Raw genomic sequence first — 14,679 nt, 5'->3', positions numbered from 1 at the left:
CTAATAATACAAATACTTCCTGATGTGATGGTTCTGAGTAATACTTTGCTCAATTAACTACTAGATGTTGGTACCTGGCATTTGAATGGCCCTTTACATTTACAGTTCACACACGGCATTTACACCTGTTACTTTCAACAACTCTCTAAGCATCTTTAGATTGTCCCAATTTATAAATGACGAAATAGAAGCTCAATGAAAATAAGTAATAAATCTAAAGTCTCATGGTATGTGGGATACAAAGGAAGTTAACTTTCCACTTCTTTAAACATCAATTCCATTGTTCTTTGAAATAAGGAAATTCCTGAGTGTATCAGTGAAATGCCAGAAAAGAAAACCTGTTTCATAATATTCCCAAAGGCAGATGATGAGATGGGGAATAGCCAAAGAGGACAGGCTGTAGATAGTCCGTAACTGGATAGTGAAGAAAGAACTGCATGCGCCCTTTTCTTTTAAAAACAATTTGGGGACAGACATATCCCAATAATAGTTCCAGAAGTAAGAAATATCTCTGCCTTTATTTTACAGGTTAAAAAATTGAGGCATTAACAGGAAAAATGAGTTGTCCAAAGATATTTTCCAGGTTGGAGACAAAGCTCTATCTGCTTCCTGTCAGATCGGAGTGCAACTCAAGTGCAACCTCTTCATTCCGGTGCCCCCAGCACCCACCTACTGGCTATGACTCACTGGATGGATGTCCTCTCCCACCCAGAGCTGAGTACTCAGTGGAAGCAAAGACACTTATTTAAAATAAAATGAGGCAGTTATCCTTCACACCATGTCACTTTTGATAGCAAGGAAGAACCAGGATGAGTATGCCTGTCCCTGGCATCCCAGTCACAATCAATTCTTTATATCTTATCTCTGAGATCCAAGACAGAGAACACACAATAGAGTGAGTTAATGCAATCCTTCTCAGACTCTGGCCTACCCCATCTGCCGCCTCCTCCCCTCCTCTGTGTTGCAGCCATGATTCTTTCTCAACAATTCTCGCAAGCACCTTCCTGCTCATTATTTTATTCCAAGTGCCTAGATAAATCCCCAGATGGCTCACTTGCTCTAAACCTATCTACTCTGACATGTCAGGGGATTCCTACCAGAAACAGTTAAGCATTTGCCTAAGAGACTAGTGGACTATATTTCTTCTGCTCTGCAAAAATGAAGGAAGGAGCTTAATACATACCAGGTCCCTGAGAATCCCACTTAAAGACTATGAATCAGAGAGCTTTCCAAAGACTCCTCTGGACGATCTCTTCCATCCTACCGTATAGTTCTTTAATCAACCAACCGGTTGATAATACATAACTATCTCATGTATAATTGATCTGGGTTTATCCTTTCATTCAACCTCTTGAACACCGTCTATGAGACCGATTATTATCAAAATCCATGGCAACAAATACAGAGCCCCTTCCTTTCATTAAAGGACAAGAGGAAGTATATAGGAAGAGCTTGTACAATTGCTGTATTTTTCTTAGTCCACAACATTTGTGGACAGTTGCTCAGAGAGGTCCATAGAAAATGTTGCTTGAGTGATATGGCCAGAACATCCTCCAAGGAAAAGTGAAACTGAAAGAGCATCTAGTTTTCTTCTTCTTAATTATGGTCAACTCTACTTTGGCCCCACAAGTTACTAAACTTAGAAAATGATGACTTTTGTGGACAGCTAGCCCTTGGAGAGCTAAATAGACTGGGTACAGTTGCCCCAGAAAAACACGTGTAATCCTATAAAGCAGTATTTCTTCAACTTGAATAGTATATAGATGTCTTTTTAGAGAAAAACAATTCTAATGAAGCCCCCTGTTGACTTCAATTTTTTTTAGTTTTAATGTTTCTTAAATATATGTAACCATCAAGATAGGTATAAACTCCTTATGCAGATAGCCCTTATGCAGTACAGTCAAAACTAATTTGCAATTTATATACAAACAAAACTAAAAACTTAATATTGTAATTATCACCATTAAAAAATGACCTGTGAGGCCGGGCGCGGTGGCAGGCGCCTGTAGTCCCAGCAACTTGGGAGCTGAGGCAGGAGAATGGTGTGAACCCGGGAGGTGGAGCTTACAGTGAGCCGAGATCACGCCACTGCACTCCAGCCTGGGTGACAGAGTGAGACTCCGTCTCAAAAAAAAACCAAACACACACAAAAAAACAACAACAAAAAAATGACCTGTGAAAGTTCGATAAAAAAGTAATCTCGGCTGGGCATGGTGGCTCATGCCTGTAATCCCAGCACTTTGGGAGGCTGAGGTGGGCAGATCACGAGGTCAGGAGTTCAAGACCAGCGTGACTAATATGGTGAAACCCTGTGTCTACTAAAAATACAAAAATTAGCCGGGTGCAGTGGCGCGTGCCTGTGATCCCAGCTACTCAGGCAGCTGAGGCAGGAGAATCACTTGAACTCGAGAAGCGGAGGTTGCAGTGAGCCGGGATCGCGCCACTGCACTCCAGCCTGGGCGACAGAGTGAGATTCCATCTCAAAAAAAAAAAAAAAAAAAGGTAATCTCTTCAATACTCCAAATGCACATATTATTCCCAGGGTTGTTATGCACTTACTTTTGTGTTGAGGTGGCCTCTGCTATCATTGCTGTGCCAATGACTCCCTCCTCTCAGTGCATCTCTTTATGGAAATTATGACAACCCCCCATTTCTTCAGCACACTTTGATGTTCTTTGGTCTTCACTGAGGAGCAAATGAATTCTACTTCAGCCCTTTTGCATTAGTGAGACCATTAAAGTGGTACCAGTCGGCCCTAAAGCAAATGCATCTGGGGCATTGAAATCACATGGCAGTATTTTTATGAGAAGGTCTTCCAGTTGCTCCAGAATATTCTCATACATGTCTTAAAGATTATCAAAATGAAAATATAACTTTGCAAATTTCTCATAAAGAGCTTTTGACTTCCCAAGAATAAGTCTCCAGCACCAACCCTTCCCACTCCACTATAAGATCCCACATAGTCCTGCTTGACAAACACTGCTCCAACACGACCAGGGAACCACCATGGCTTCCATCACCCTACAATAACAGGGTTCCTATACTACTGTCCAAGCAGAGCTGGCTGGCTATGCTGGCATCACAGAAGTATGGAAGATGAAGCAGAAGGCACGGCCGCTCAAACTGAGCAATGTCAAAAGTCTTCCAGATGGGAATCAAGCAGAAACTTACCTGATTTGGAATAGTTTGCACTTGCCACAAATGGCCAAGAGATTATTACAATCCAACCCTGTGTAGGATGCTTTTATGGGATGTTATAAAAGAGAAAATACACATACACTGGTTAGCCAGAGAGCCTCTATGACATAACGACCTATTTCATCTGTAATTTCAGTGATTATATAAATGATGAATAAAATCCAACTGCAAGTGCTTTTTTATTATCTTCTCAATGGGGCAAGACCTGAAAGCTTGACCCCTGGAACATAATAGGCTTCTTTAGATGCATCCAGAGCTGGGAATCTGGACTTTGACCTGAAGCTCTTAAAGAGAATATTGCTTATCACTCCCCTGGGGATAGAAAGGTTTCCACAATAAGATCATCTTACACTGGAGGTGTCATATAGATAACTCTTAAAATAAAAGGAACCTACCCAATGTTTCTTCTACCAGGGGCAGTTAGGATATCTGATTGGCAGTACTCAACTATTCACCAAAGGCCTCCTACCTTGAGTAGGATAGAGAAGGAGTACAGAGGTCAAGCTGTTGATGTTCATGACAAGGTAGCAAGTGATCCTCTCTATATTGAGATCACTGGATGGGACCAGCCCTGAATCATTCTCCCCAAAAATGCTTGAACTCAGATCAAGTTCTTAAAAGCCAGCAAACCAACTTCTGTGCAAGCCACCTAACTATACATTGAATTAGATATCCTCCAACCCAGATGGCCACAACCTGGGTTCTTCCAAATAGAGTAAGATCTCTGGGTTACACTTGATGGTCTAGCATCCTGGGAAAGTACTTCATCATGCTTGGGTGAGGTGGCTTATGACTCTTGCCTGTTAGGCATTTGTACTTGAAATCAACCTCACTTCTAAAGTTATTTGATTGAACCAAGAAGCTTCTCCTCATTACTTCTGCCCATCTCAGGGCTTGATCTGGGTATTAGTAACTCACCAGCCATCCAGATAATTTTGGACACTATTTCCTATCATTAGATTCAGCTATTCACTGGAGGAGACAGGCAGATCTAAGCAACGCTGTTTGGTAAAAATACGCAGCTGAAAGGAGGAATTTACAGATCTTTAACACCTCTGATGGTAATATACAGTGTCCATTAGAGAGACACCTAATCATCTGCAGCTGTCAAATCCAAACTGCCCTCTTTTAAGAGCCAATTTGTTTTCTTGCCAGATCAATGCTCTTATCTGTAATTGTGTGCACACCAGCATCAGCCAATAACCAGTTAACATGCAATTCAATTTCAGAAGAAAAGAAATGTCTTAATTCAAACATTGTACAACTGTGAAAATGCCCTAAGTGAAATTAATTGAGGCTCAGAGGCTATAACTTATAAATCAGTTTGTCCATCTAGAGCAAAGTGACAGAAGAAAATAATATAGGTTTTGGAATAGAGAGTCAACTTTGCTTGGTCTTTCAATTTTTAACCCTGGTGCTGCTATCATTATTATACTACAATGATGATGGTTGTCAACATTACTGGATCTTAGCTGGCACAGCAACTGGAGCAAGGTTTCAAGTTTGCAGTGCTCTTGCAGGTCTTCTGGGCGGAATGATGCTCCTCTTCTGACTCACTACATTCTCCTGTTCTCTTTAGCTGGGTAGCTTTAATCCCAGGATAGATGTATCCAGATGCTGATTGTTACATCATTAGAGAATCTATCATTAGATTCTAGCCTTTTATTTGAATGGATGCAAAAAAGATTTCTACTTATTGAGATACTTTTGTGTTGTACAGAGCTTTTGTCCCGATTCACACTTTTCTAATTAGATGAATCTTGTTCCCTATCATACTCCAATGTATTTGCTCATAAAGCAAAATAACCTTGGAAAGTGCTAAGCAAGTGAAACTTTTAAGTTGAGACAACATAGAAAAAAAAAGTAGAAAGCACTTTCTACCACCTTCTGACTATTGAACATGTGTGTGGTAGAGAATGACCAGCTGTTCGCCAAGCCTGATTCCTCTTTTTCCTGGTCACATAGCTAGACTACACGTATCCCCACCTTCCTTTTTAGCTGGGCATGGCTGTGTGACTGAGCTCTAGCCAGTGGAATCTAAACATAAGTGATGGGCTTCACTCCAATGCTTGTACTTCCAATATTCCTCACGTACCATTCTTCATGTTCTTTCTTCTTCTGTTAGCTTGGTGTAGATGAATAATGACTGTTTGGGAAGCCAAGTGTTGATGATGAAAGAAATCTGGGCCCTGAATCACCCTGTGGAAGACAGCTTTCCATCAATCAGGAACACCTATTTTATGCTTTACCTAAGAAAAAAGTAAATTTCACATATGAGCCATTAATGTAATTTTGGGTTTGTTTGTTATAGCAGCAAGCATGAACAGAAATAATACAATGTGTTCAACTGAGTACAAACAGAATGGAAGATGATATCCTGAGATTCCCAACAGCTTTAGGATATCTTCTGGACAAAATATATTTGAAAAAGAATATAGCATTTTCTTTTGCTTTGAGATTCAGGTTCCTTATCTGAAAAGAGAAAGAGAATTTTAGACTTTCATAAACCCATATAGTGCTACTATTTTTTTGCTCAGGCAACTCAAAGTCATTCTTTTTTTTTTGAGAGAGAGAGAAAATTTAAAACATAGGACCATACAATAAAAAAAATTCTTTTTTCTAAATATGATAGAGAAAAATCAGGAGACCAAGTCAATATAGAAAGTAAAATAAATAGGAAATCTATTAGCATAAAACCAACTAGTTACCCATGTGGCTTTAGCATTGCTTTTGAGCTTTTTATTTATGCTATATATACATATAGCATAAATAAGCTTGAGTGTGTGTATGTGTATATATAAATAATATATATCATATAACAACACAGTAGATTATGAAGGGAGGAAGAAAGGGAGGGAGGAAGGGAGGAAAAGAGAGAAGAAGAAGGGCAGCTGTGATGCTGAAACTCAAGTTGAAACCAAAGCACGGACTCAGTGTTCACTCCATAACTTTCTGTACCCAGTCAACTCTGATAGAATGTGACCCCAGCTGTTAATGGGAAGAGCTATTACTGTTTGGTTTATGCTTGCCGCAACAACAAATGAATCTCACATGTACATAGACACATGTGCAGTCTCACACAAGCACACTTACAGACAACAGGTCATAATTCCCCTTCAGCATTAATTCCAAGAATTGCTACACTGTTAAATTCTGTCTTCCAAAGAAACTTAACTTTCATATGTAAATAATTCAGCATTACCTCTCTTCCTATGAGGGTGAAAAAAAATTTCTATAACACAGCTTCTAATTAATCCTCAGTATGAAATGTAACTTTACATTAAATGTTTAAAACATTCCCGGACATACCTTAATCCTTTCTCTAACCGAGAAAGGTCTTATAAAATTGACTGCCATTTATCAACCCGATAGAGCTGAAACCCACAATTTAACAAAATTGTTATCAGAAGCGGCTCCCCTGGTTGGCACGACACCACAAAGATGCATGAAATTCCACACACCCAACGCTTTGAGTTAAAAGCACAGTAATTCCATGAAGTTTTTTGTTCCGAGTTGAGAGAATGATTCTGTAATGACTAACACTTCTTCAGATTTATCAGAGTAACATTATGTTAAGTATTTCATAAATGGATCCTTTTTAAAAAAAATTCTCGTGAGAAAATTTTAAGGGAAGTTTAAAGTTGTTTTGTGGATCTCTTCTTGAAATTTTTATTACTAAAATTCAATTTTAATATATTAAAATTAAAAAGATTTAAAGAAAACTTTATGGAGAAATGACCTCCCTAAAGATGGCTCTGTAGCCAAAGGAGTTTCAGGGAATAAAAGGCTCTCCTACTTAGCCCACTAGACATTAAGCATATTCAGATTTCAAGCACGGTCTGGTCATGGAAGTGGAGAATGAAGATGTAGTAGGATTTGCCACACCTACTCTGACTCTCAAATGTCAGTTCTTTTCTCCTGGCACTCTTATATGGATGAGAATGGCTGTAGCTCCCAGGAGGTTGGCCAGTCACTGGCTCCCAGGCACTCTCTGTTGAGCAGTTTAATCAGACACATCAGAACAAGTCTAACCTCAGGGGGAAAGGGGCCAAGTCTGCATTCTGGACATGGTCTGGGCTCAAATCAAAGAGAACCGAGTGTAGATAACCTTTGTGACATTTCTTCCCATTTGTCTCTGTTTCATCTCTGCATATTTCACAAAGTATTGAAACAAATCCTGTTGGGGGTGGAGAGGGTATCAGCTAAAAATTATAAAATAAGAATTGAAAAGCAGAATGAAAGGCCACACAAATAAGCTAGCCATAACATGGATGCTATGACAGTCATGTTTGATCCTGGGAAAAATAAAACAATCACGAATATTGTTCTTTTCTTTCATGCTTTTTGCCCAACTGAGGTTCTTGCAACTTTAGAAAATGAAGAAAAGTGTAAAGATAATTTCAAAATATTTTGTAATCTCATGACAAAGAGATTTACAACTGTTAATATTTCAATGTGTTTCCTCCTAGCTTTTCTCTTTGTGTCACCGTAAATAGATTATATCATGAACATTCTCCCATGTCATTACTCTATGCAAACACTATTTGTTCTGTTCTTATGTGGAAATATCACAATTTTTCCATCCCACCTGCTTATTGTAGGACATTTTGATTGCTTCTAATATTTTGCTATTATAAATAAATTAATGATGAATAGTTTATCCAAAATATTCTTAAGTGATTCTTATAATTTTCTGAGGACATGTTCTTACAAGTGGAATTATCGGCCAAGTGGCAGAAACTTCTCTATTGTTCTTGATAACTATTGACAAATCTCTTTCTAGAAAGTCAGTACCTTTCCATTGTAACAAATAATGCATGAAGTAATTTTCTAAAATTCTTTTCAAAATGAAGTATGATTATTTTGAAAACTTTCACAGGTGTAAATAGTATTTCCTTATTTGATTTTCTTTTAATTCTAATAAAATGGAATAAGCATTTGATTTCCTCTTTGGAGAACACCCTATTTACATGTTTTGCCAGTTTATGTTTAGATTTTCATATGTTTAATTTTTTTATATTTTATTGATTGGTTTTTCTGTTTGAACATAGGCTTTTCATCTTTTTTAAATATTTGTTTGTTTGTTTGTTTGTTTGTTTCTTTATTGAGACGGAGTTTCGCTCCTGTTGCCCAGGCTGGAGTGCAATGGTACGATCTCGGCTCACTGCCACCCCCGACTCCCAGGTTCAAGCGATTCTCCTGCCTCAGCCTCCCAAGTAGCTGGGATTACAGGTGCGGGCCACCACGCCCAGCTAAGTTTTGTATTTTTAGTAGAGACGGAGTTTCTCCATGTTGGTCAGGCTGGTCTCAAACTCTTGACCTCAGGTGATCTGCCCACCTTGGCCTCCCAAAGTGCTCGGATTACAGACATGAGCCACCATGCCTGGCCTATTTTCATTATATTCTTATGTTTATTATATTCTTATGTTCTTATAAATCTATTACATTTTTATCTATCTTAGTTTTATCCATTATATTTTCTAAATATTTACAGTAGAAAAGTAATTGAATATCATATATGTACTTTGTAATCCACCACTTGATTTAACACTAATTCATTCTGATATTTTTTCAGTTCACTATTATTGTCTACTAGAGATTCTGAAAATAAAGTATCAAGTATTCTGAAAATTGTGAATATTTAGTTTATCCCTTGCAAATAATTTAACTTCTTGATTCCGTTTCATATGTAAGCATCTTTTCTCCCACCTCCACCAGTTTTATTAATGAGCTTCATAATTATAATTCATTTAAGATATAAACTTTTGTTCATATTAAGAAAGAATATTGCTTGTCCTACTTCACTGTAATTTAGTTTTTCAATACTAGATACTAAATTCTATCACAACTATTGACATAATCATGTGGCCTTTCTTCATTTTGACTTACTGAGAGACACAGTACTTTAATAAATGTGAACTATTTTATTCAAGAATATACTCTTCTATGTCAAAATGGGTTTGCTTTTGTTTTTCTTTTTACCATGCCTTTATGAGTGTCTTATTTTAAATTTTTGTATCCACATTCTTAAATAAGGCTACTCCACAGTATTGTTGTGTGCATTATAGAAAAGATTTTCTTATCAGTCTTATATTATCTTAGTAAATGAATTCAGACATGTTGAATATTTTTCTCTATTATGGAAATGTTTACATTTTACATTACTTTCAATGTTTAAAAAACTCATCAGTGAAACTAATTTTTTATCCGATAAAATAATTCTATAATGATTCTTTGAAAATGTTGGTCATATTATTTCTTTGGCTCAAAATTTCCAATTCTTTTTTTTTTTTCCTTTTCAACTTTTATTTTAGGTTCAAGGGGTACATGTTCAGGTTTGTTACACAGGTAAATTCTGTGTCATGTAAGTTTGGTGTACAGATTATTTCATCACCCAAGTAATCAGCATAGCACCCAATAGGCAGTTTTTCAAGCCTTACACTCTCCCTACCCTTCACCCTCAAATATGCCCCAGTGTTTATTATTTCCTTCTTTGTGTCCATGTGTTCTCAATGTTTAGCTTCTACTTACAAGTGAGAACATGCAGTGTTTGTTTTCTGTTCCTGCATTAATTAATTAATTAATTATCTTAAGATAATGGCCTCCAACTCCATCCATGTTGCTGCAAAGGCCAGGATCTCTTTTTTTTTTTTGAGTCAGGATCTTTTTTTTTTTTTTGAGTCGGAGTCTTGCTCTGTTGCCCAGGCTGGAGTGCAGTGGCATGATCTCGGCTCTCTGCAAGCTCCGCCTCCCGGGTTCACGCCATTCTCCTGCCTCAGCCTCGCAAGTAGCTGGGACTACAGGCACCTGCCACCACGCCCAGCTAATTTTTTGTACTTTTAGTAGAGACGGGGTTTCACCGTGTGATCTCATTTTCTATAGCTGTGTGGTAGTCCATGGTGTATATGGACCACATTTTCTTTATCCACTCCACTGTTAATGAGTATCTAGGTTGATTTTGTCTTTGCTGTTATCCAAATTGCTGCAATGAACATACGTGTGCATGTGTCTATATGGTAGAATAATCTATATTCCTTTGGGTATATATCCAGTAATGGGATTACCAGGTCAAATGGTAATTCTATTTTAAGTTCTTTGAGAACTCTTCAGACTACTTTCCACAGTGGCTGTATCCATTTCTTCTTGAATCAACTTTGGTAATTTGTAAATTCCCTAGAGATTTATCTTTTTGTTATGTTTTACAAAGTAGCAGGAAGTTTCATATAACATTTTCATTAACATTATGTACATTAACACTTTGTTATTCATTTATTTTAAATATGATGTGTTTTTTCTTTATTTTCTTGTTAAAATTTCTCTTAATTTTGTATGTTAGAGGATTTACTTATTACTCCTACTGATTTTCTTTTCTGTTTCAAATTCATTTATTTCTGTTGCTATCTTTACTATTTTCTTTACTATTTTATTCCTCTGCCTTCCTTGGGTTAATTTCATTTTTCTAACTATTTGACATGAATAATTATCTATTCTTAATAACTAAATGATGTTAGGCTATCAATTTGTTTCTAATTAGAACTTTGGCTAGATTCTACAAGTTTTGGTCAACAATTTTCATTGTGATCACATTATAAATATACTGTGACTATAATTTTGACTTTTTTCTTTGATATACTCATTCAAGAATGGTTTAGCATGCTTTTGTGAACCATCTTCCTCTAAGCACACATACATTGCTCACACACCTTCTTCCTGTAAGCACACATACATTGCTCACACACCTTCATCCTGTAAGCACACATACATTGCTCACACTCCTTCTTCCTCTAAACACACATACATTGCTCACACACCTGCTTCCTGTAAGCACACATACATTGCTCACACACCTTCTTCCTCTAAACACACATACATTGCTCACACACCTGCTTCCTGTAAGCACACATACATTGCTCACACACCTTCTTCCTGTAAGCACACATACATTGCTCACACACCTTCTTCCTCTAAACACACATACATTGCTCACACTTCTTAGTTTTTGTTAATATGATCTAAAAGTTAGAAATGTTTTTCAAGGAATATTTCAAAAATAATTCTTACCATCTGTCTTCAATTTTATATCCAAATTTATCACAAATGACCATATGAAACTCTGTGTTTTACCAGCTAAACACTTAAACACAAACTACAGTGGTTTTAGTTTTTGAAACTATTCTAGATCCCATCACATTTTATAAATTAATCTTTTATAAATTAATTTTTAATAATTTTTAAAAGTATTAAATTTTATCTCAGTGCTATTTGGTACTGTGAGCTAAACCATCAGATTTGATAGCATTAAATTAATGTGTCCAGGAGACAAACCTGAAGTGATATCCTCTAGAAATTCTCCCTATAAGCACAAAGGCTATTAGATTGGCATGGTGTTTGCAAATACAAGTTTACCATCCCCCACACAGTTTCTCCTTCCTCAAGTTAATGCCTACTTTTCCTTCAAAACTTAGCAAGACAATAGATTCCACTGGAGTTTATCCTCCATAAAGTCATCCTGAATTTCCAGTTGTCTTTAACTTTCCCTCAGGACTTCCAAGACCATCCTGTACATATCATAATTCCACTGTGTGTGCTGTTGACTTTATATGACTTCTCCTTTCCTAAACATTTTGAGGGCAGTGCCTAGCTTATTGCAGAACAATTTGTAAATGGTTAATGCACGTTTTGTTAAATGAGTGGAACTAATCAAAGGGTGACTTGCTCAATCAATCAATCATCTTGAATGGGCAGTAACTTCTATCTATTCATCCCTCTGCTTTGATTGACTCTTCAGTCGTACAGCTGCAAAGAGGAAAAGTTGGAATGAGCTTCCCCTGTGAAGTGAAAATGAAACCTTCTTATGAAGTCAGGATGAGATCTCTTTATGAAGTTAGAGAAGAAAGCTGGGCTCCAAGGGAGTGGACCCATACTGTATTAGCAGATGATTCACTCTTTCACTATAGGGACAATGGCCATAAGAATATTGTGGCTTTCTGGGAACTTCGTCACTTGGCTCCATCTGTTATTGGTTTGCTCTTTCCCATTATTTCCCACAGTGGCAGTTTCCTGCAACATACTCAAATAGGAAGAGCCACCTCATCTTCAAGACTGGTCTCACGTTCCAGCTCCTCCTTATAGCCTGCCCTGGCTGCAGAGGGAGTGAATCCCTCCACCTCTGAACTTCTTTGCTACATGATGATCATAGCAGCCATTTGGCTTCTAACACTCACTGCTTTCTGCTAATTTTTTTGTCATTAACAGAGTTGGAGATCTTTGAGGGTGAATGGAAAACTACATTTGCACTTCCCGAAGTTTCTAGCAAAATACCTTGCACATTGCATGTACTGAATGAGCATGCTACTGCATACATGTGTATACAGTCACATGAGAGAGTGTGTGTGTAAAATTATACACTGCACAAATACCCATTTCAATACCTTCCTTCCAAAACAAAATCAGAAAAAGGGGAACGTGAGAAATTTGTGTAGGGAGGGTGAGGTGATCCCAACTCAAAACTTTCTCAGAATATCATCAATCTCACTTTTTTTCCTCTTTGCTCTAATTTCCAGAAATAACTTTCTGAAAATTTTGCCCCTCCTCTTTCAGAAAAGATAAAATAGTTATTATTTACTATTCCTGTGTTTCTTCACATTAAGATGGAAATACTTCTGGATCCTCAAGAAATCTTAAAACGTCCACCAGGTTCATTCCAAAATCATCACCAATAATCAAGAAATGCCCTCAGATATGAGCATGAATCCACACCCACATACACAATCTCCAAGTACGTATACACATATACATGCAAAGCTGTGCCTGGAACCAAGAGTTAAATGCATAAAGCCAGGTACACACAGGTGCCCGCACACACAGATGCGCATTCTCCTCACTGGCTTGGGAGGACCCTCGCTGAGAGGGTGAGGATGGAACTTGGGGGCTCTTGGAGCACAGTCAGTTTCCAATAGCAGCTGTCATCAAGCACTGGTCCAGGCAGGCAGAGGGACCATGTGGCTGAATTTCAGGGTAATTAATAATGTAAAAGGGAACCCTGGGTGCCACTGGGCACTTAGCAGCATGTGCAAAATTTTCCCAGCAGATATCCAAGTGGGCATGAGGCCAACCATCTTCCCACCCCTGCTTCCTTTGGCAAGTGAGGCTCAACCTGCTCTGGGGAACAGGAATGTAGGAGCAGTGGTGGTGAGGAAGACTCACATTAGGCGGCCAACACATTTTGCTCTCCATGCAGTAGTATCAGTTACATGCTGTTCCATCCCCTTAAACTGTCAGCTCTTCTTAACAGCCTATTGGGATAGTTCACTCCCTACCCAGCCAGACTGTCTGCATCAACAGTTGTAAGGGAGATATTACCAGCAGCAGTAGTAGCCCCCTTACTTCTCACCTCATGGGGGAGTCAGCTTGCTCTTCCAGTGAAGGCTTTTCCTCCTCATCTTCACCCGTCTTCTATTATTTTGGCTCCTCAATTTTTGGTTGGATTTCATTGTCACATGGCTATTCACCAGTGTCAGCTAACAGCAACATTTGGAAGTAAAGGATTTTACCTCCTCTTAATGTCCCCTGTTTCTCATCTTAACTCAATAATACCTTTAATAAGAATTAATAAATATATCACTGATGGTAGAATGTTAGGTCTTACGATAACAGGATAGGAGAAAAGTTGTTTAAAGAGGTCCTTTTGGAACCACTTGATTATTTATAGGGTTGACTGTAATGTGTTTGTTTCTTCTTCCAGCACTGCCTCCTTAGCACCGCCTTGGTCCTGTTTTCCTCTGAATATGCACCAGTGGTTATAAGGTTATTTCAACATCAGTGCTTATACAGGTGAATCAATGGCAAAGATATTCCCCTCTTCTTGTTTTTCTTTGGAACGAATGTCCCAAGGCGGGCATGAGAAAGTTAAGATCCTGAGCTTAGCAAAAGAGACCTTTCAGTATTAGCTCCTGACTACCTCTTTAGCTTCAATCTCAATCACTTACATTATACTTCAGCTATGCCAAGTTTCTTGCAATTCACTGAATGTGCCAGTCTCTGTCATGCCTCTGTGGCTTTCTACTTGCCATTTCTATCACCCAGCATGGCCTTTGTTGAGTCTCCCATGGCACCCTGTGCACTAATTTCTCATAGCACTGGGCTATAGGAACACAAAGAGGACAACCAGCTGGCTGGGGGAATGTTTTAAGACTTCTCTGTGGGCAAGACAAGGAGGTCACTATGACTTGAGTGTGAAAAAAAGTTTCATAGAAACAGAGAAGGAAGTGGGAAGTGGCAGGAAATGGGTGGGCTAACACTTACCTTGTTGTCTGCTGTCTCCGTTAGGATTATATTGACTGCAAGTGGGAAAACAAATTGCAGTGGCTTATGTACAGTAGTTTATTTCTCTCTCAAATGCAAATCAGCCCAGGCAGGAAGTCCAGGGTTAATAGGGTGGTTCTATTCCAACAAAGCTCCTGGCTCCTTTCAGTTCATAAC

Source organism: Pan troglodytes, chromosome 9 (assembly GCF_028858775.2).
Source record: "Pan troglodytes isolate AG18354 chromosome 9, NHGRI_mPanTro3-v2.0_pri, whole genome shotgun sequence".
Lineage (NCBI taxonomy): Eukaryota > Metazoa > Chordata > Mammalia > Primates > Hominidae > Pan > Pan troglodytes.
This window is presented reverse-complemented; position numbering follows the sequence as displayed.